The sequence below is a fragment of the Mus caroli genome, unplaced genomic scaffold (genome assembly GCF_978045245.1).
Source record: "Mus caroli unplaced genomic scaffold, Mus_caroli_1 scaffold_12, whole genome shotgun sequence".
Taxonomy (NCBI): Eukaryota; Metazoa; Chordata; class Mammalia; order Rodentia; family Muridae; genus Mus; species Mus caroli.
Genome location: NW_028227267.1, coordinates 15,882,419 through 15,904,739, shown reverse-complemented (window position 1 = coordinate 15,904,739; position 22,321 = coordinate 15,882,419). Strand labels below are relative to the sequence as shown.

General features: G+C 42.5%; 1 protein-coding gene across 1 annotated transcript in view; it reads right to left on the bottom strand.

Annotated features, from left to right (window-relative positions):
• The window catches only part of Lrmda (leucine rich melanocyte differentiation associated), a 1,040,878-nt gene that overhangs the window by 319,838 nt on the left and 698,719 nt on the right, over nucleotides 1-22,321 (bottom strand). The gene's annotated exons all lie outside the window — the stretch shown is intronic.

Below are 22,321 nucleotides of genomic sequence, written 5' to 3'. Positions count from 1 at the left end.
CTAGAGCCGGGTGGACCTTGGGATGTTGCTGACCAACCAGTCTTGCTGAAAACACAAGCTCTAGGTTCAATGAAAGACTGTCTCTAAAACATAAGGTTTAGAGAAATGAAAAAATGTATCTGAAGTCAGCCTCTGGCCTCTATGTGTACCTATGTACACATGCACGCATGCATGCACACGCGTGCGCGAACACACACACACACGCATGCACATGCTTGAGAGCAGATCCTTATATATCTTTCAGTCAGCTAGATGAAGGGAAAAATAATAAATGAACCTCTTTCAACATCCCAGTGAAATTATTACATTCTAGAATTTAATGCATGTTTGAAATATTTGTAGATATTATGAAAACCATGACCTTGGATTTGGGTTTACCATAGAGATCTCTAAGACTTTTCATTTCTGACACACATCTGCAATGGTAATACTCCAAGCCTATACTCTCTATTTTTTCAGTAGCCAGCATGGAGACCACAGATCAATTGCCTCCACAAATGATTTTGTGTCCAGAAAACCCATCCTCTCTATCCCATAGAATGTATCTATGGGATATTTAAAACAGAGCATCCATAATATAGGTAATTTGATACCATCTCCTACCCCAACACTCCCAACAGAAGTAATATCAGGAAACTAACTTTGCATTTTCTAATCTGTCTAGTGGCCTTACGAGCCAGACAGCTCTTCAGACTTCCTCACCCTTTACCTATTTGGAAAATGGGCAAAGCATCTGACCCAAATTTCTCCACTTCCTGTAGCTGAGCCCCAAGGTGAAAGGCTGAACCCTCGCATTGAGCAAATCTCTGGATTCCCAGTTTCAGACAGAAAAACATGATTCACTTTCATTTTAAGCTATTAAAGTCAGGGAAACTTTACTTCACATGACTAAACTTGGGATCAAAAACATTGCCTGGGGTGGATGGTGGGTTTGGTTTAAAAAACTGAATCTACCTCAAAACACAGGATATGTCTCTTTTATATCTGAAGAAGAGAAGAGGGGCTCACTGTCTGGCAGCTTTTTCACTCAAAGATTTATACGAGATATATTATTCCATGTCCAGTGAACTTTTCCCTAATCCTTGGGGAGAAATACAGCTTTCCAAAACTTTCCAAAAAGAAAGTGGTGGGTTTTCCCCCCTTTATAAGTATTTTCTTAAGATCCTGGGCCAATTAACAATAAAAGAGTTCATAGTTGCCATAATTTCTTTCCCAAAAGTCTTAAGAAAATGATAGTTTATTGTGTATTATGTAGAACATTCATTTGCTAATACTTCCTTGTAATGGTCAACTAAAGTGTTTAATTCTAGGTGGAAACTCCTGAAGATATCAACTTTCCTAATTTGAGAGAATGACCCATAATATTCATGATTGTTCAAGCCACAAAGCTCATAAAAATCTACAGTGGAAGATGGCTGCTCAATTAAGATTTCTCTAAAGGATAAGTGAAACAGAGAGAAATGGGATTTACTTCTTTCTCATAGGATAATTAAGTTCTAGAATGGGTTCTTGGTCTATTCCAACTTTAGGAAAGAAATGTCAGATTCTGAGTTTTCGGGAACATTTTGGAAGAAACACAGAACCCTGAGAACTCTGGTCCTAGAGCTGGGAACTAGTCTTAGTTATGTCCCTAATCAGCTCAGCTCCATAATTTTTTTTTCGGCCTGATTTTCCTGATTTGTCAGCTTAAAGCTATGTCTTATTTGCACAAAAGAGAAAGATGAGGAAGTTAAACATAAGCAGATTTACGGAGGTGTAGAAGAAACGGAACAAAGGAGAGGGCAGTCGATAAGCACTTGGGGAGAGAAGTGGATGAGGTTATGGCTTCGTGAATGGATGCAATGAATTGTGCATGAGTGGAGAGCTGAGCAGATACCTGGATGGAAGAGTTGATGAGCATATGGGTAGATAGCCAGGTAGGTTCATGGACAAATGGGTGCATGAATAACTGGGTAGGTGGATTCTGGTTCAAGGGCATGGGTGGAACCTGACTAGCTGCACAGATTACGAGTTGATAGATGGGGGCTTCAGATACACATGAATGCATGGATACACGAGAACAGGGGTTCATGGAAAGATGAGTAGATGGGGTCATGGGAATATTGAAGTAACATAGGTTCATACATAGATAGGAGAATGGGGTAATAAATAAACAGGTGGTATAAAGATGATAGATAGATAGATAGATAGATAGATAAACAAATAGCTGAATAATGAATAAATGGGTGCACAGACAGATATAGCACTATCTCTATCAGGCATGTATTTGTGTTGTTTTGTGTTTTAAAAAGGGTCTCCTGTAATAACTTCAATATTTCATACTTCTCTACACCACTGAATCCTACGCTTAAAATAAAAAAAATAAACCTCAACCTTACTCACTCGTAAGCTTTTCTGAGAGACAAATTTTAGAAGCAATCACTCCATTCTTATTTTACAAGTGAGGAGACAGGCTGGAAAGAGGATGTGTGTATTCAAGCAGAGCTAGAGAAAGCCTCCTAAGTTGTGAGCCCCAACTTACCATCACTTCCTGGCACACTCACGCACTCACTGGCTCTTGGAGGCATTTGCATTTGCTTCTACAAACCCCATGCTGAGCTGAGGTTTTTAGAAAAGTAAACCTAAGGAATACCATTTCCCAAAGAGTAGTTCTTTCCCAGGGACAGGAAAATTCAGACGTGTGTTTCCAATTAGTCAGGGAAAGAACTGTGCCTGTGAGTGCCCTGTCATTTATTGTTGCAAAGCTGGCGATTTCTCCCCAAAGCAGGGGACCGGTACAACTGTCATCACCCTTATGCTATTTGCACTGGAAGAAGTCACATGTGTCTCGGCGATGTGAAGTCCTGTCTTTTATCTGTTTGGGAATTTTCATCCAGGGTCCGCTCCTTCTGCCAGCCTCCACATCATTAAGTGTGTTTTCCACGAGCTGAACTTGCATGCGCAGTAATAGGTTTTACAAAGAGAGCAGCCATTAAGGCTGACTTTAGTTTGCCTTCACTCTTAGCCCCTTTTCTAAGGCATGCCTGATCTCCACATAACTTTCCCAGGGTACAAAAGGCTCTTCTTTATTTTGGTGAGCAAACCTGAGAATGCTTCATTAAAATGCCTTCCCAAACAGAAAACTCCAGTGTCCAGATTCCACAAAAATGCACACATTTCTATGCTGTCAAGGGGAACTTGCGTTGCCACCATTAAAAAGTCAGAAAAGCCCTGACTAAGGATAATCTTTCAACTCATTAATGCTAAGCAGTCCCCCCCACCCCACCCCTCGTGGGAGGTCTACTGGGTAGCAACACTGCAGAATGTCAGGGCTTTGTCAAGTGCAAAGTTTCAGGAGGTAGGAAGAGTTCAGAGGGACTCACAAAAAGAAAGTGCTCCTCTGAGGAGGAAGTGCTTCCGGGGTCATGGTGGAATGAGAATGCCATGTTTGGAAGGAGAAGGCTATTTGGTATGGAAGTGGGGTAAGCTTCTATGGTCACAGCCCCAGCCTGCTCAGACCTCCCAGGGTCTGGGTCCCTCCACTGTTCTTTCTCAGACTGACTTTTTGCTTGTGCTTGGCATTTTTCTGAGCTACCACGACAATAGCAAAAAGTCACAAGTCAAAAACTGAAGAGTGTCCACTGGGGCCTGCTCTCTGCTGCTCTTGAGCTCTGCAGCTGCCATAAGAACTAGATCAAGGCCAGCCTGTGAGAAGGTGAAAGTTTAGGACAAGCAAGTTTCTTTTTGTCCATACCATCCCAGGGGGCCCAGCTGAAATGAAAGATCAGGTAGACCCACCAAGAAGAATGGAGGTTGCTATGGATCCAAAGAACTGAAGAACTAGGTTCAAGCCAACACTGGTTAGTCTGAACATCTAGGAGTTTAACCAATATTTAAAGTTCTAAGGCCCTGGTGTAGGATGAGGATTCGATATACAAAAAGGCTAATAGATTCAGCTTGCCTAAAGCTGTTACCTAGAAGAAATTCGTCCTCTTTACATACCTCATCAGCTCATTCCTAAAGGCTTAGTTTTAGACAAAAGATATTTGCCACTAAGACCACAGCATCCTCAACATACCAAGGAGGAGCAGCAATAAGAGGAGGATCAGATAAAGAACCCATACATTAGGTGCTTTGACTGGCCCCGAGAATGTATAAGATAGTTGTAGCCACAGAGGCCAGCACAGCTAGAGACAGCCTAGCTATTGGCCAATGGATTTGGAGAGGAAGTAGAACATGATGTCAAGCTAGCTCTGGTATATGTGAATTCTGGGACCTTACAAGTCACTTTTGCCTCTGCCACTGTATCTTTAACTATAATTCAGGTACCTAAACCTGCTTAACACCGAAGTCTAATGAGATATAAACACACACACACACAATCATATCTGTCAAAGTAGCTATAGAATATCAAGTGTTATTTTTATGAAAGTTGATTTGGAACAAGACTGCTGCTACTCAGATGTGCAGCATGGTCTCCATGTGGGTCCCGTGACCATTTGAGTGGCGGCTGACTCTGACTCTATTGCTTTGGATCCTCTTCCCCTAACTGGGCTGTCTTATCTGACATCAGTGGGAGAGAATGTGTCTATTCCAGCTGCTACTTGATGCGTCAGGGCTGTCTGGTACTCATAGGGAGGCCTTCTCTTATCAGAGGAGAAAGGGAGGGAGGAATGGGGGAGAGGGTCTGAGGATGGGACTGGAAAGGCAGGAAGGAGTGGAGGCTGCAATCAGGATGTAAAGTGAATAAATAAATAAGTAAATAAATAGGAAAAAAGACTTGCTCCTGGCAACAGATTTAGGAAATAAGATTAGACATATTGCTGTTGCCATATATGCACACCTGTATGATATTCTATCCCGGTCCTTTTCTGGGCAAGTTATAAAACATCAGCCTACTAGAAAAATGGATGCTATCAGCATTCAACGGAATAGAGGGTTCCTGGGCTTTATGTCTTGATTGCTCTCTTTTGAGGCAAGAGACTCATGAACCTCAAGCGAGCCTGAAATTTGCTAGAATACTGAAAATGACCTCGAACTCTAGATCATTCTACCTCTTCCTCCCAAGTTCTAGGATTACAGAAGTGTACCCCATTAAAGGCTGGTAGAGCTCTGATATTCCTAAACCGTATTCCAAAGCAAGGAAAGAGGAGAAAGAGAAGGCATGCCCTTAAGAAATTCTGTCAATTGTTTAGTAACTATAATAGCCACTTCCTAATGGAGCTATCATTAGTTCTCAATCAGGCTTAATGGCACATGCCAGTGACCACTGGACTCAAGAGATCAAACTAGGGGAATGAGAAGTTTGAGGCTACCCTGAGCTACATAGTGAGATTCTGTCTCAAAACAGAAAACAAATGAAGACAGTGTTTTTACAGAACATAAGTTTACCTGACTACTCTGTCACACTGACCTTGTAAAACGCGATTTCCCATTGAGTAGCACACATACTCAAGACTTTTAAAGATACATGGGAAAAAAATAAGAGCCTCAGCAGAATCTCTGCTTCCTGAGATCTTGAAATAAAATTCATCAGTGGAGACATGTTCTCACACACAGAAAGGCAACATTCCTTCAGAGTTAAAACTGACTTCTGATCATTTTGCCTCTCTCTATAGTGGCTGTGGCTGTTGCCTCTCAAAGAATGCATCATAGGTAGGTTAACATTTCTGATTTGGAAAACAAAACAAAACAAAGAATTATTCTCCTGGTTTGACTGTCTCTTCCAAAACTCATGCTGAAATTACAATTGGCACTGGCTTAGTATAAAAAATGGAGCCTTAAAGAGGCATTTAGAGAGTACTAATGCTGTTAGCACTGGAGTTGGTTAGGTACAGCAGAGATGGGTTTCTTATCAATCAAGACCATGCACTTAACAATTTATTTATTACTGCTATTCTCTTGGACTTTTCAGCTTCCAGTTCTGTGAACCAAATAGATATGTTCTTTAAAAAGCCTACACATGAGTGTGTTAGTGAGTTTTCTTGCATCTATGCTCAAGTATATGAATGTGCATGGAGGATGGAAGCCAGAGGACAACTGTGGGTGCCATGCCCAGAAATGCTGTCTATCTCCTTTGAGATGGGGTCTTTTATTGGCTTGAAACTCTCCAATTAAGCTAGACTGGCTCGCCAGTGAGTCCAAGTGGTCTTATTCATTCTCCTCCATCAATGAAGTTACAAGCATATGCCATCATGGCCAGCTTTTATGAGAATACTGGGTATCAAATTCAGGTTACCATCCTTGCAAAGTAAGCATTGTATCAAGCTATCAAGCTACCAAGAAAGCTATCACTCGATACTAGGTCTGTTATATATATGTCATCTAGAAGTACCTATCTGTCTAGTTTTTCTGACAAAGCAAAAGTATGGACTAAGGCACAGTGCAACTTACCTTTATAAGTATTTACACTAGCCTCCATTAGGTGTATACTTGCTACCAGTTTAGAGAGCACTAGAATGTTCTCTGGCATCCTAACTTTAAAGTCTGTGTTCTAATTCTGAGAAATACAAAATCCATGTATCTTTCTTCAGAAGGATTCTAATTTCTGAATGTTTTTCAAGCAACCTTGAGACCCCAAGGGTTAATGACTTGGTAAAAATAGGTCCACTATCCTAGAATATGGTAGAATGCTAGTTTCTTGAATATGAAGTCTTAATGCAAAATTTCGTATGAGAAATAGCTATTGCATTTGTAGCTTACATGTGCAGGCATACATAAACAACACATACCCTGTGCCCCAGTCAGTTTACTAGATAACCTGTCTAGATTTATTTTATTTTGGCTGCAAATGAAGATATTCCTCTTCCGATTCAATAAAAAAGCACAACAGAGCCGTAAATACAGAGACGAATGTAAGAATTCAACCGTTTGATTGCATTAATTCAAAGAACTGATTAAAGAGTCTTGATACAATGGTGGAAATCGCCTTGATTTATTAAGCTACATCATCCATGAAATCTGCACAGAGTGGGGGAAAAAATTAAAGCTGTCACTTTAAAGAAATACATCCCACAATAAAGGGAATGAGGCAAAGGAACACCTAGGGTAATTTATAAACATATGCATAATCTGGAAAATCACTCTCACATTGGTATTTCATTCCTGCAAGTCTATGATCAGAGATGGCTCCCCACCTCACTGCAGCCTCCAGGTTTCAACTGGGGGTGTGTGGGGGGGAGGAATACTGCTATATGTTTTCATCCCTCAACCTGGAACAGGTGCATCTCAGGTCTGTGCATTAGAAGCCCAGCTCAGCCACTAAGCCAACTATTGGGGCATGACATCCTGGTGCTCAACTATCTCCTGCCATGGGTCCAGGGCTATATGTGTGACAACCAATGGCTTCTAACATCTGATATGTGTATACAGAAGCAATCCTTGTTTAAGATATGCCAATGGTGGATATACATCAAAGAGACTCTAGTTCCTCAAAATGTGGTCTGCTGGCCTTCTCTATTTGCACCTCCTAGGAATTTATTAGAAATGGAAAGGCTGGCTCCCATGCCAGAACTGCTGAGCTATCAGGCCTTAACAATACAGCGAGGTTATTTTGTGAGTGATGACCTCTGAGATGCATTGCCTTTGGTTTCAACAATGTTCAGTTCTAGAAGCAATGGAACTGTCAGGTGATAGGTAATCAGGAGAGCAAGAAGCTGGATGTCTTGGCTAATTAGATGGCTCAGTGGACAAATATGCTTTCTGCGCAAGCCTAGCAACCAAGTTCCCTGGAACCCAGGTAAACACAGACAGAAAGTCAACTTCATGTATCATTGTCTCTCTACCTATGTACCTACGCACACACACACCATGCAATCATACACACAGTAATAAACATGTTTTTTAAGACAATAAAAAGTCTTATGCTGGGCAGTGGTGTGGCACACACCTTTAATCCCATCACTTAGGAGTTAGAGGCAGGGGGATTTCTGAGTTCAAAGCCAGCCTGGTCTATATAGTGAGTTCCAGGACAGCCAGAGCTACACAGAGAAACACTGTCTTGAAAACCAAAACAACAACAACAATAAACCCAAAAACAAAAACAAAAAGTCTTAAAAACTGTGAGTCATAAAAAAATATATGACTGACTAGAGGGTCTAGAAAGCTTCACCAGGAGAAAATTGATTCTACTAACGTCTTGCAAAGCTTTTCAAAACCAGCTGTATCAGAAGACAGAGGCCCACTTCATGACTATCAAAGAGAAGGGCTGGGTAATTTAATACCAAGTTACTCAACTGGTACTTGTGGAATTTTCAGATGGGTAATTCTTAGATGAGAGGTGACCCTGACTCTTTTTGTTTGTTTGTTTGTTTGTTTGTTTTGTTTGTTTGTTTGTTTTTCGAGACAGGGTTTCTCTGTGTAGCCCTGGCTGTCCTGGAACTCACTTTGTAGACCAGGCTGGCCTCGAACTGAGAAATCCCCCTGCCTCTGCCTCCTGAGTGCTGGAATTAAAGGCGTGCACCACCACGCCCAGCGTGACTCTGACTCTTGAGCATTGTGGACTATTTAATATCACCATAGCTTTAATTCCCAAGATGATGATATTGACACCCTCCCAAAGATAAAAGTCAATAAGGGTCTCCAGATATTACCCACTACCTCCACAGAGACAGACAGTCACCCCACATGTGTTCTATCGTGCATGCATACATTCAGCAGATTCGGATATGATGGAATCACATGTGGATAAAACACCAAGCTCTATGTTATAAAGAGAAACAGAATTGTTCTTGGTTTCCAAAACGCTCTTGGACAAGGGTAGATGGGGATCTATAGGAAAGGCCTCTGGCAAGAGTGCTTCCCTGTTTAAACAATCCCTGTGAACCCTGAGGAAGAGAAAGTGAATTAAGACACAGCCAGTGGAGAGGGCAGGGAGGGAGGCGCAGATGTGGATTCTGTCCTCCTACTCTGAAAGCACAGCACACCCTAAGTGATCATTCCCAGTTCAAAGTTAAAGCTAGGCCTAAGAGATGGCAGTGAAGCTCCTGGGGGCTCCTTGTTATCCTAGAGCTTCGAACTCTGACACGCCCATCCCAGGTCCGTATCTGTACAAGCCGCTCAACTTCTGCTGACAAAAGAAAACCACAAGCGAGTGAGTGTCTACCACACAAAAAGGTCAGTAGAGAGTACCCTCCCTCCAGTGGATGACTGAGTCCTATCTCACAGAGACCCTGACTATTTTACTTTTTCTGTTCATTCTGTTCTCTACTTAGTCAAACAGGAGGAGAAGCCACCCAACTGCTTAGAAAGAAAACAGCTGTCAGCACTACAACTCCTTTTTTCTAAGTTGGTGCCTGACCTTAAGTCAATAATCACCAAGTCCCCCAGCTGAACTTCAGTTATCAACCAGAGACACAACTATTCCTCAAGATATGTAAGTCACAGGTTTGCTTAAGCAAATACAAATGGCAGCTTTCCTTGTTGATAGGTTTCCTAATGTAGCCCAGTGCTGACAAGGAGGCCAAAATAAATGACATCCTGTATCTTCAATAACCTTAAAGGAAGACATATTTGCTCCCACAAAGAAGTGGGTCAATCATATGACCCTACTAAGCGAGCATTCAAACAGCTGTTCTATGCACAGAATAACATTTCTTTAATTTACTGTGTTTGCTTTTTGGAGTTTATTTTTGTTTTTCCATGCTGAAGAACTAAATGCCCCCAATGAATCAGTCAATGGGATGTTGGTTGCTCTCGCAGGCAGCTTGCTGCTGTTTTATAATAGTGCCCTGATCTTATTTCAGGAAAAGAATGACAAACTTACAGCCGCAAATGCTGGATTTATGGGGTTCTTTGTGGCAGGCATTACTGAGAACAGGGCTGAGAAAATAGGTGTGATGTATTGGGAAGAAGAAGCCCCCATAAATACAAGGACAGGCCTCAATTTCCATCTGAGCCCTGCGGATCCAAGTACGGAAATCCAACATCTGAGCTCCTTCCTCTTCTTCTTCTTTTTTTTTTTTTCAGAATATATGGGGCAATCAATGGTGCTGAGTGCTAATTAGATGGACAAATGAATGGTCACCCTCGACAAGCACATTATGCCAAGTCACAGCTCTTCTGAATGCCCTGGTCGACACTTTAATAGAGCTGTGACCTTACAAAGGTACAAGGTCAAGAAGAGTTGCATTGTGCTGGAATCTTCTCAGCAGCCAGCATATTGTCAACTGGACAGAGAGCTGTGCCTGTACTGTCCTGGCCAATGACAAACATTCCAGACGTCACTATCATGATGTCAACTTGCTAGTAGGGATGCTGACTAGACCGCTTTTCTGGGCCTCTTCCCTGGTAGCTTAAGGACTAAGAGGGTACAACTTTTGAAGGAAATTCTATTCAGCCTACAAATAGCCAAAAATAGAAAAAAAGAAAAGAAAAGAACTTTAAGAGTAGCTTAGGGCTGAGGAGATAGCTTTGTCTATGTGCTTAACAAACATGAATGAAGACTGAGTTCAAATCCAGCACCGAGGTATAAGCCTGGCATAGCAGCACTGGCCCATAATCCTAGAGGTGGGTTAAATGTAAAGAGAAGGACCCCTGGACCTCACTGTCTAGCCAGTTTAGATAAACTGCTGAGCTGCAGACTCTTACTTCTTGTGGTATCTCCAAATATATGTTGGAAAGTGATTGAGAAGGCACTAGACATTGAGCGCTGCTTCACACACACACACACACACACACACACACACACACAGAACCTCTGTCCAAAAAACAATCTAAGGAATACCAGTCTCACAAACTAATATGTTTAGGAAGGAAAGACACCAACATCATCACACTGGACTGTGAGTATTGTCTTGATAATCCAAAGCAAGGATTCATGGCCTGGTTTCCTTGGGGCATCCCATGCTCTTTTGACTGTGAACTCCTTTCTCATGTAGTACCCACTAGCAACATAGAGTTACACTTTCTGATCATGGAGCATGCATGAGACTTTTCCTCCAAGGTTTTGCCTTAACTGATCTGCAGGTAGATTAACAGGCAAGCAATCTCATCTCCAATGAATAACTTAAGCTTTGTCAAAAACAAAGCTTGATGTTTTCCCACTGCCTTATAAGCTACAAAGTCACATCTAAATGAATCACCTTGAGACTTTAGGACTTTCTAGAGCCCCAAGCATCACAGGACCCCCAAATTGGACAAAGGATGACAATATGTGTATCCTTACATAAACTTCAAGTTCCTAATCAAGTCTTTAAACTCTCTCTCTGTTACCCCTTTCAGTACATCAATAAGCTCAGAGCCCAGACCTCTCTGCCTACCTCATGATTACAATAGTGGAACTCTGGGATAAAAAGTTAGCAGTGTCAGCTTCCATTGTTCTTGGTTTGGGAAGAGTTGGAAATATCATTTACTCTGAAGACCTCATTCTAAAACACATATCTGATCCTATCCTGTTCTGGTCAGAATCACTCAGTAGCTGCCTTGCTACAAATGGGCTATAGTGTAAACCCCTTTGCCATTGGCCTCAAATATCCTTCTTCCTGTTCTCACCTGCATTTCTGGTCTTTTACTCAGTGGTAATCCCACACTCCTTATTCCTACCTCTCAGTTTCTTACATGCCTTGTCCACAACTTCAAGCCTCTGTGCCCTGGAAAGGTTTAGCCCTTTGTCTGAATAACAGTCCCTATTTGTCTCCCACCCAAAGATCATGTATGGATTAGAGCTCTCTGGTTAAGACTGGATAAATGGGTTCTTTCTCCCCACTGAAGTCAGCATGTATCCAATGAGCCCCAGTTAGAACTCAGATCTTTTCTATATATACAATGTGCTGTTTCCCTGGGACTGTCTCTTTAGAACCATGACAATGCCTCAGAGCTATGCCTTATACATTTTTGAAGCTCTGCCTACCACAGTATTGACATAGAGTGGACTTCCATATTCTTGCTTCAGTGATTTCATATTTCCACCCTTCTCCATGTGGGTTTCATGGTCAAAGTTTATGCACTGCCACTAAAGTATGTTCAAAAATACAGGGACACTAACCGTTGCTATGGCAGTCCTACATCTCAGAGTTAACATGCAATCATAGAGACATGTTATACTGGAAGCTGATGCAACAACAGAATTCAGTATTCCTAAACAGCCAAAGGACCCCCCACTGAGGTCCAACAACAATTCTTCAGGCCCACGTGAGACAAACCAGTTCTGCATCCTTTAAATACAGAATCCTTGCAGTCACTGACGTAAAAGACCACCTGGAAAGGAACAGGTGATAATTTTTAAAATGAATACTAAATTTACAATAGCAACTGTCCCTTAATAATCTCTGATCACTGACTTGTTACACATTGAAGGGGAACAGTGGTGTCTTAAGACAGGGTTTGCCCTACATGGTTACACTCCTTTCTTCTTCTTCTTCTTCTTCTTCTTCTTCTTCTTCTTCTTCTTCTTCTTCTTCTTCTTCTTCTTCTTCTTCTTCTCCTTCTCCTTCTCCTTCTCCTTCTCCTTCTCCTTCTTCTCCTCCTCCTCCTCCTCTTCCTCCTCCTCCTTCTTCTCTTCCTCCTCTCTCCCTCTTCCTCTTCCTCCTCTTCCTCTTCCTCCTTCTCCTTTTCCTCCTCCTTCTCCTTATCACTACCACACAGCTAGTATACTAGCCTGCGTTTGCAGCAGCAGCAACTAAGGAAACGCTGACATATGCCCAACTTCAAGAAACACGCTTATCACTAACTAAATATTTATGCAGCCTAACTTTAGCTGGGAGTGTGATGATGACCATCCTCTAAAAAGATTTGATAGAGCATATGTAGAAGCCATCAATTCTTACTCAAAGTGGGCACAAAGGGGTGAGATTGATACAAACTCTTACAAAGCTTACGTTTAACCCACAAAATTGGTATTTGAAGAGTACAAGTTTGACTTTATTATCATAGATTCATATACTATAGGGACAACACAATTTCTTAGCATGGATGAACACACAAAATAATCCATATTAGACCTAATTTTCTTAGAAATAGCTAGGAATAAACACTTGAAACACACCCCAAGGCAACATAACTTACGGTTGTGCTGATGCCTTAAGAATGTCCAGCCAAGACAGAATTACTTTGAATATTTCACTTGAAATATTTGAATATTGGAATGTCTCTAAGACATTCAAAGAGATGCTTTCAGTTAGCTGAAATAGTTCAAGATGAGGTAGTGACGCAGCAGGGCTTGATTTATGATGGGTACCATTCTTCTACCTCATTCTTGAGGGAGTGGCAGCAGGCCTCCCAGAGGGTTATTTTGTCAAATGGGTCATTGAAGTTTCTTCTCCTAGCTCTTCGTTTGGGTGTTGGTTACATAAAGGAACAGGAAAATTGGCACAGGCTGCCACAGCCTTTCATCTACAACGTTGTGAAAAGGAACTGATGATTCCCAAGTTGTGTGGAATATCGGCAGATCCTCTTCAATGGGCTCCTCGCCCCTTTGGCCTTAGATTATTCTGCAAATGTACAGGAGGATATGAGAGACACGTGACTGCTCTGACAGTGTGGGTATTGTCAGTGGATTTGTGCTGCTCACCCGTCTAGTCCAACCCTATGGAGTTATCATTAATTCAGAAGACTAGCCACCGCTAATTCATATGCACACTTTCACCACCCCTCCCCCAAACCATTCAACCTGAGCTATCCACTTTGAGAGCAAGGCTACCATGGAAAGTGTGTCCATCTGCACTCTCTATCCATTCCCATGTGTTCTTAGATTTTTACACAGGGTGACACTTTAGGAAGCCTTGCTACTACTCTTACTAAGCCGGGGGGGGGGGCTTCTGGGAGTCTTTGATGCCAACACTTGGGAAGTAGGCTACTCACATACCATCTTGCGTCTTTTGAAGGGCCAGCAAGAGTCACTCTGGCCTTTCCATAGATGACCACTGGCTTCCTTCAGGAGACTGAAGAGGTTCAACTTTAGTCTGCTGCTAACAGTGACTTTCTCTGCCCTCCTAAAAAGGCCTTCTAAGGCAGCTTCCACAGATCAGAAATCTGATGCTGAGACGCTAACAGCTGCCAATACTCTCTCTCTCAACCTCAGATTCTCTGAGCTGTCCAGCCTTGAGCTCAGACACAGGCCCTGAGCACAATGGGTTTGATCTACAATGTACCGGGAACCTACTGCTTATCTCAGGCTGAAGGATTCAGGGAAAAACGTTAGAAGGAATGAAGCAAGAAAAGATTCAAAATATCCTGCAGTAGGTATTGAATAAGTAGCCGCTCATTTCAGAGCTTCAGACTTCCAGAGAAAACAGCTCTAGGCTATAGAACATGGGGGAGGGAACAGGCCACACCATCCCTATAGAACATGGGGGAGGGAACAGGCCACACCATCCAGGATATATGTGTTCTGTTTGATTGATTTAAACAGAAAGAGACATAAGTGCATGTGGAAGAATCGCTTGAGCTTCTGCACTTATCACTCTCCTTCATCTTGCCTCTATTACAGCTCTGACAGAATAATTAATCTCAGTCAATCAATCATGTAACAACAATAACAAAAAATCAACAACAACAGCAACAAAAATCCCCACAGGTGACCTGGACATACTATCTAAGCCAAAGAGAACTAGTCACAACAGCAGCCTGCAGATTCCCTTGGAAAGGAAAATTAAGCCTGCTATGTGTGGCTTGGGGCAACCTAAGCCGTAAATCTCTTCTTTTCTGATCTCTTCATAGAGATGAAAGAGCAGAGCCGCTCCGGGTTACATACAACAATTATGTGTGCACCAAACTCAGGGAATCAGCTTGCAGACAGCCCTAATCATTCCCAATTAACCACGTCAGCTGACATCCTGCTAGAGCAGCTCCTACTGAAAGCTCAGCTCTCCCTTCAGGCGGCTGATTCCCCCACATCACAGCCTATGTGTTTTGGAAGGTCTATTAATGTTTGTTGACAATTCCAAATAGAGGTCACCTGTTGTCATGGTGCAAAATACCCTTTTTCCCCCTTCTGAATGCCAGGCAGGGAGGGCAGCTTTGTTAGAGTCGCTTCAATGAGCTTCTATATTGCCACCAACATTCAGTTCTGGATGAAAGGGGTTGCCCCCCCCCCAATTCTTCAATGGCAGTTCCCACCTGCTACCGCCCACCCTCATCAGGGGTCGGAAAACATCTCCTCCTTTAAACTTGACAGAATGGGCTCAGGACTTAGGCCTACATGAGGTGTCCAGACACAGGCAGCTGAATAAAAACATGGATGTTGACCAACCAAAGTTGCCGGAAATGGAAATCTTGAAAGAGTCATTCACGGCCCCCTACCTCACCCCACCCCCACTTGCAAAGAGGTCTTTTCCCACTTAAATTATTCCCATTGAGTCTCTGAATCGGGGATTTTTGTTGTTCACTTGTGCAGCCTTCTCTGCTATGCATTCTTGCTCAGATTTAAAATGGTCATACGTTAGAAAGCAAATCCACATGGAGGTTGAGGGGGGAGGGGGAGTCCAGTTATCTAATTAAATTAAAATCACGATGTAATTATTTTATTCACCTTGCCTTAATTCCTATCACCTATGCCAAGCAACAAGAAACACACTTAAGCAAAATGTCAAAGTGAAATTTGGTTTGGACCTAAATCCCTTGTCTGCATTGAGATCCCAAGAGTCTCAACACGACAGCATTCTCCATGGGGGTGAGGCTGAAAGCAAAGCACCCTTGTTTGATGTGGCTGTCCATAGAGAACTCAAATGAGGGCTGGGACCAGGGATAAGCACCCTCAGAGGTCCTACCACCCCAGTACTGTGCAAAGAAGAAGGCTACAGCACCTGGACCCCTTGGCTGTGGAGCAGAGCAGAGGTGAGAGGAGCAAGAGGAAAGTGGGTGAAACAGGTTTTACCCCCTCCCCTTTTCCAGCATGTAGTCATCTGAGAGCATCTTGAACCTAAAAGGTTTTCTAACTATGTACCAGAGTATCTTGGATCAAGAACAGACATTTACAAAAACAAGGCTGAGACATTGAAATTGAGATAAACTTCAAGATCTATCTTACAATGGCCCTATCTGAACATTAGATAACATTGTGTTCCTTTTGATTTTATTACCTTTCTGAAATTTGGGGATTTAAAATGCAGCATCTTTGTGATGACCACCATGAATAGGAAATGAGGCCAGAAGTTTCTAACTTGACTCCAAGGTTTCAGAAGTTATACAATGCCCAATAAGTATATGCTTGCCATTGTGGTTAAGAATAAATAAAAATCACTTTTTTGTTCAACTTATCGCATTTTTTTTTTCTCAAGTGGCTACAAAGTTGTTAGGACGATAACTTATTTGTATCTAAGTATTTAATAAATAGCATTGTAAGTGTATGTGCAAAGTAAAAATATTACAGAGACACAATGGAGAATTGTGGGATAGAATTGTGAGATAGGAGAAAGTTGGGATACCATCATCTACTCTTGGGTTTGAACCCTCCCTGTGTTTATTTCTTCTATATAATAGGTTTCAGTTGCAGGATTTTGGTCTTGAGAGCCCCTAGAAGCTCCCTATAATTACAGATGAACCATTCATTTCCAGACACTCATCTTCCCTAGAGAAGCATGCTGGAAGGCAACCTGAAATCAAAACACAAATGTATACAAGGCCCAAAACTATGTGCTAAATGTCTCCCATCTTCTCAGTTGTATGCATGCTTGGGAAGTGTTATTCCATCAGGCACACATGGGCTGCCAAAGTCAGACACATTCCCCCATCTGGGATGCAGAGGCCCCACGTCAGGGAACAGGCCAACCCCAGGCCAACCTCAGTCAAGCCAAAAGGAAATCAAGACCCATCACCTCGTGGGCTGCAATATTGCCATCACCACCACAGGAAGGGGCTAATAAAGATCCATTTCTTTGGGTGGTGTTTTTCTCTCCAACACCTCATTACTCCTGGACTCTAGCCAGTCCTGAACTAAGTCTCTTTGAGCAGAGGACAGAAACAAATTGCCAGGCTTTTCAAGAAACAAAATGAACAGCAAATAAATTTTCTGAAACTACGGAGTGCGATCACAGCCCAAGCCAAGAGAGGAAGCATTCTCATTTCAACCTGTGATCAGAACCAAACATGAGAATCAGGGTATGCCTCAGCCCCTCTACCAGCAGTGCTTCCATGTTTTCAGTGACCTCTGACTCTCTGCCCAGGAAATGAAGGCAGAGACTGGCAGATAACTGGATGGAAAAACCAGTGAGCTCATAGCTAGCCAGACAGGTTGCAATAACACCTGGGAGTTACCCTGGGTCCCTGGTGGGGTCCTGCTTGCCGCCAAAACCTGCTGCTACTTCGGTTGCCATTAACCACTCCTAATGCTGCAATGAATCAGCCCAGGTGCCTGGGAAGTAGGAAAATGACACCCTCATTTTCTTGCAAATGTAGATTGTGATTCCCAGGATGGAAATAAGAAAAATTGAATGCCTTTCTCCTGACTGCTAAAAAACGAAGGCAGCTTTTCAAGTTTTCCAGTGATGAGAGCCTTCCCAGGACAAAATGGTTCCCTGACCTTACCCCATAGTCACTCGGAGGTCACAGAGGATCTACCTCCCATCTGACCTCTTGGCAGGTCATACTTCTGTCCCTGCACCAGCAGCCAGACCAAAATAACATTTAGTGAGCCAAGGCCACAGAACAAGGCATGGTGTTCCCAGAATTGCTTCATTTGATCTTCTTAACAGCTCTTCGAGGTGTGGGGATAATCCCCACTTTACTGATGAGGAAATTGAAGCTCAAAATGCCTGGGAAGTGTGAGAGTCTGCACAGATGGTTGACATGGGGGTCAGGATGGGAATCCAAAGGACTCCAGCCTTTCTTCTGTTTCCATAGTGTACAGGGGACCTGGCTTGGACCCTGGTTTGATAAGAAAAGGGGACAATAGGCCCACTCATGCACTCTCTTTCTCTGTGAGAATTTTAAAAAGAAGAGACAGATGAAAAAAAATGTTCGTTTAGCATGTATACAGCTCTGAGATCAATGTAGCATAACACAAGTAAAACAAAACAAAACAAAACAAAACAAAACAAAACAAAACAAAACAAAACAAAACAAAACACAACCAAACCAAACCAAAACAACATTTTGATTTGAACAGAGTTTCTCAGTGTATCCCTGGCTGGCCTGGAACTCACTATTTAGACAAGGCAGGCCTCGAACTTACAGAGGTTTTTTTTTGTCTGACCTTCTTATTGTACGAATTACAGGAATGAGCCACCTTACCTGGCAAGAAGAAGTTTATGATTCAAGATTCATTAGGCTCATGGGAAAATGGTCTTCATGTATTTAAGAGGCAATAGTTCTGCCAAAACACTGTTATCTGCTATCATTATAAACACAAAATCTATGGTCTCTGCCATGCAGACAGTGTCTGTTATGACTTGGATATGGCTTGAGTCTGTCTCCTACAGCTTCTTAGTTTGAAATTTAATCCCCATTATGAGGGATCGGCCATCACTGGAAAGAGAGGCCCATTGGACTTGCAAACTTTATATGCCCCAATACAGGGGAATGCCAGGGCCAAAAGAATGGGAATGGGTGGGTAGGGAAGTGGGGGGGGATATGGGGGACTTTTGGGATAGCATTGGAAATGTAATTGAGGAAAATACGTAATAAAAAAAAAATAAATTGAAAAAAAAAAAAAAGAAAGCAAGCTGAGCAAGCCAGGGGAAGCAAACCAGTAAGAAATATCCCTCCATGGCCTCTGCATCAGCTCCTGTTTCCTGACCTGCTTGAGTTCAGTCCTGACTTCTTTTGGTGATGAACAGCAATGTGAAAGTGTAAGCTGAATAAACCCTTTCCCTCCCCCCCTCCAAAAAAAAAGAGGGTGGAAACAGTCTGAGTAAAGTTTCAGAGGTGGGTCTTTGGAAAGTGCCTAGGGTTATACTAAGTCATCATGGAGTCCCCATGATGGAATATTGGTGCTTTAAAAGAGAGACACCAGAACACATTGCATACGTGTATGCACACTCATACATGCCCACTTCTTCCATCTCTCCTATTCTAAGACCCAGTGCCACCTAGCCACTCTGCCACAGCAAGGTTTTCTCTCCAACCACATCCTTGATGCCCTGGAACTAAGGTAAACTAACCTTTTGACTGAGTAAATGTCGTAACCTCTAGTATTTTGTTATAGAAATACAAAATGGGTTGATACTGTCCTTCCAACTGTGGCATCATCACACAGTGTATAATTACTTCTACCTCTTTGTAGTCACCTTACTGTATGGAACAAGCAAGAGAGAAGGGAACACTTACTGAAGCAAGTATGGAGAACATCAAGAGCAACAAACAGATCATCTGATTTTTCAGTAAACATTAAATCCAAGTGAATCATAATCTGTACCTTGAAGGATTTAATGGTTTTAAACTCAACATAACATATAAATGACTATAGAGACAAAGTCAATAAGACATAAATCCCATTCAGTAAACTGAGACTCAGTGAAGAGTACAAACTGAATCCTACAAACCAAAAGGCACATAGCATCTTTAACTCACCTCTAGATCCTGGCTAGAGTGAAAGTCCTTTGTCTTACCCTCAGGGTTTAGCATCCCACTGAGAACAGAGTAAGGGCACAAAAGGTTTACAAAGGTAACAAATGGGGCCTTGGTATCTTCTGGCTGCTGCCTAGCTTTGGATCCTGTACCTGTGGTTCTAAACCACAGGGCTTCAGGACCTCTGGACAGAGAGGAGACCCTGGCTTCATGGCACCCAGGAGGACTAGCACACTTCCTACCCACGTGTCCTTACAGTGGAGTTAGCAAGTGTGGAGGAAGCTTAATGTGTATACTGCTTGCATGCTATATGCATATGCCTTTGACAAACGGATGGAAATGCACTGTCACTCCAACTATGTGTAACTCAGCTGCCTGTTTCCTATCAAGCTGGGACTGACCCTGTGGTGGGGTTAATCTGCCAGTTTCTTGGAGGCTCCCAGCTAGACAGAAAACCCATGTCTTCCAGGAACTTCATCTTTTATATGGCTATGCTTGGCACACCTCAGGCTTTATGTTAGTACCATCTGATCAGACCCAGCTTGGAATTTACAAAGTTAAAAATAAGTACCTCCCACCAGAGAATAGCTGTGGTAAGAAGTCCCATTTCATCAAATGCTTTGTTATTGAGGGTTATTTTTAACAGATGAACGTTGGACTAATAAAAACTACATAAAAGTTGCGATTAAACAGGAGGTTCTGGAAGGTTGATGGTGACGAGCACTTTAATACAAGGGCATATTGAACAGAAGCCTTTGATATTAGCTCAATGCAAAGAGACTCCGTACTTCTGGCCGTTCAACAGCAGTAGGACAGCCTTTATTGTGAGATTCTTTATTTTTAAAACATGTGTTTTGAGCAAGGGTGTACTTAGCACATTAATTGGAAACATAGCATACGTTCTTCCCAGATCTGTTTCAGAAGATCTGAGGGATGCCTGGGTAAAAAATGTGTCCGACATTGTTAACAGGGGAAGAAGACACGGGGATGGTCCTATCTCCCTGGCCTGATATGCCAAGGATTGACAGGGATTCACCACAGCTGAGAGAAGACTTGGGAACATGTTTTTGTAGAGATCATGGAGACCAGTTTTATTTCTAACAGCATTTGTCCACAGCTTTGTGTTCTATGCAATGTTTTCAAACAGCCGTCTGGCTGCTCTCAGAACCTCTTCGAGAGGAACACTGAGTATTATGGTCCACATATACAGAGAAAAGGTGAAGCAGCTCATCCGACCCCGCAAAGCTTCTAAGTGAGGAAGATCACACAAGACCCCTGCTCCTCTGGTTCCAATTAATTTCATGGGAAAAACTTCAGGGCTAATCTCCCTAGAAAACTTAGCCATGAAGTCATCTGAACTCCAAAGTGGACCTTGGAGTGGAGACTAGATTGCAATTTATTCTACCAGACTGATACATCACAGGCCACTTTCCACATGGTGTGGACTTCAAGAGTCATACCAAAAATCAAGGAAAAACCAATTTCTAATCTAAAAGATACACAGGCTGATAACCCTGAGGAGAGCTAGCCAGTCTATTACCTCACAATGACTGCACTATGCTGCCACAGAGGTGCTTCTTCAGACTCTTAGGAGAGCATTCTCCACACTGCCATGGTGCTGCTGCCAAGTGTGAAAAGTTCTGATTCAGCGTTTGCAAGCCATCTCTTAGGACAACTCGCCAATATGGAGATTAACCTCAAGAATTAACAGGATTCAGAAAGTGCGTCTCATTCAATTTCAGCCAATTAAATGAATACCATCTATCATTAAACCCTTCTCATTTGGGTTGTTAGTGCACATTCAGAAGGGATGCAAAGAAGACACCAAGCAGAAATACTAAAGGGGTTAAGGGAATGAATTCATCCTGATACACAGCCCATACTTGAAGACTAGCCATCAGGGGAGATTGTTGAGTGGAGTGTAGAGAACTCCACTCTACCTGTACTAATTGGTGTCCCATTGCTGTGATAAATACCATGCTCAAAAGCAACCTAGGGAAGAAAGGATTTATTTCAGCTTACATGTTATTGTCCATCTATTGTTGAAAGAAGTCAGAGCAGAATTCCAGCAGGGTAGGAATTGAAGCAGAGACCATGGAATAATGTTGCTTACTGGCTTGCTCCAGGACTCCCATTCAGCTGCCTTTTAAATACAGCCCAGGCCCACCTACCTTCCCAGGATGCATACGAGGCTGGGCCCTACTACAGGACCAAGAAAATGGCCCACAGATATGCCCATAGGAAAATCTGATAGAAGTAATTCTTCAGCTGAGGCCTTTCTTTCCAGGTGTGCCAAGTTGAAATCCAAGATTAACTATCACACTAACCAGGTACAGATCTATTCTCGGGTCCAAAATCCTGATATATTTTTTACCATCTTCTATGGCTTTCCCCCAAGACCTTCCTATTTTTCTTTCTCACTTTCCTGGATTTTCATGTGTGCTCTCATGAAAACTAAACATCAAAGCAGGAAATGGAGCCTTGTTTCCATGGAATGGCTGCCCTGTTGGATTCATTTTCTCTCTTCTTTGTATTAAATGAGAACACTGCAACATTAATTTGATGTACAAAGAACAGAATTTAGTGCCTGTGTTCTCAGGATAATTGGCAGAACATTAGAAAGATGTAAGCTGAGCACTCTTACCAGCATGCACTTACTTGGATCTCTTCCTGCACCCATATGCACCTTCATTCCTTGGCTTCCACCTGGGCTTTTAAAATCTGCTCAATCTCACCCTTTTCCTAGAGACCCTTCCTTTGCTTATGGCTCATTGTGGCTAAGCTGAAACACACCATCTGGATGTAAACAAATGCCTTTCTCCTTGAAATTTATATGTGTTTTTCCCATCAAAGGTGGGTCAAAGTACACCAGGTTAAACTTGCCAGTCAAGGAGCCGAAATG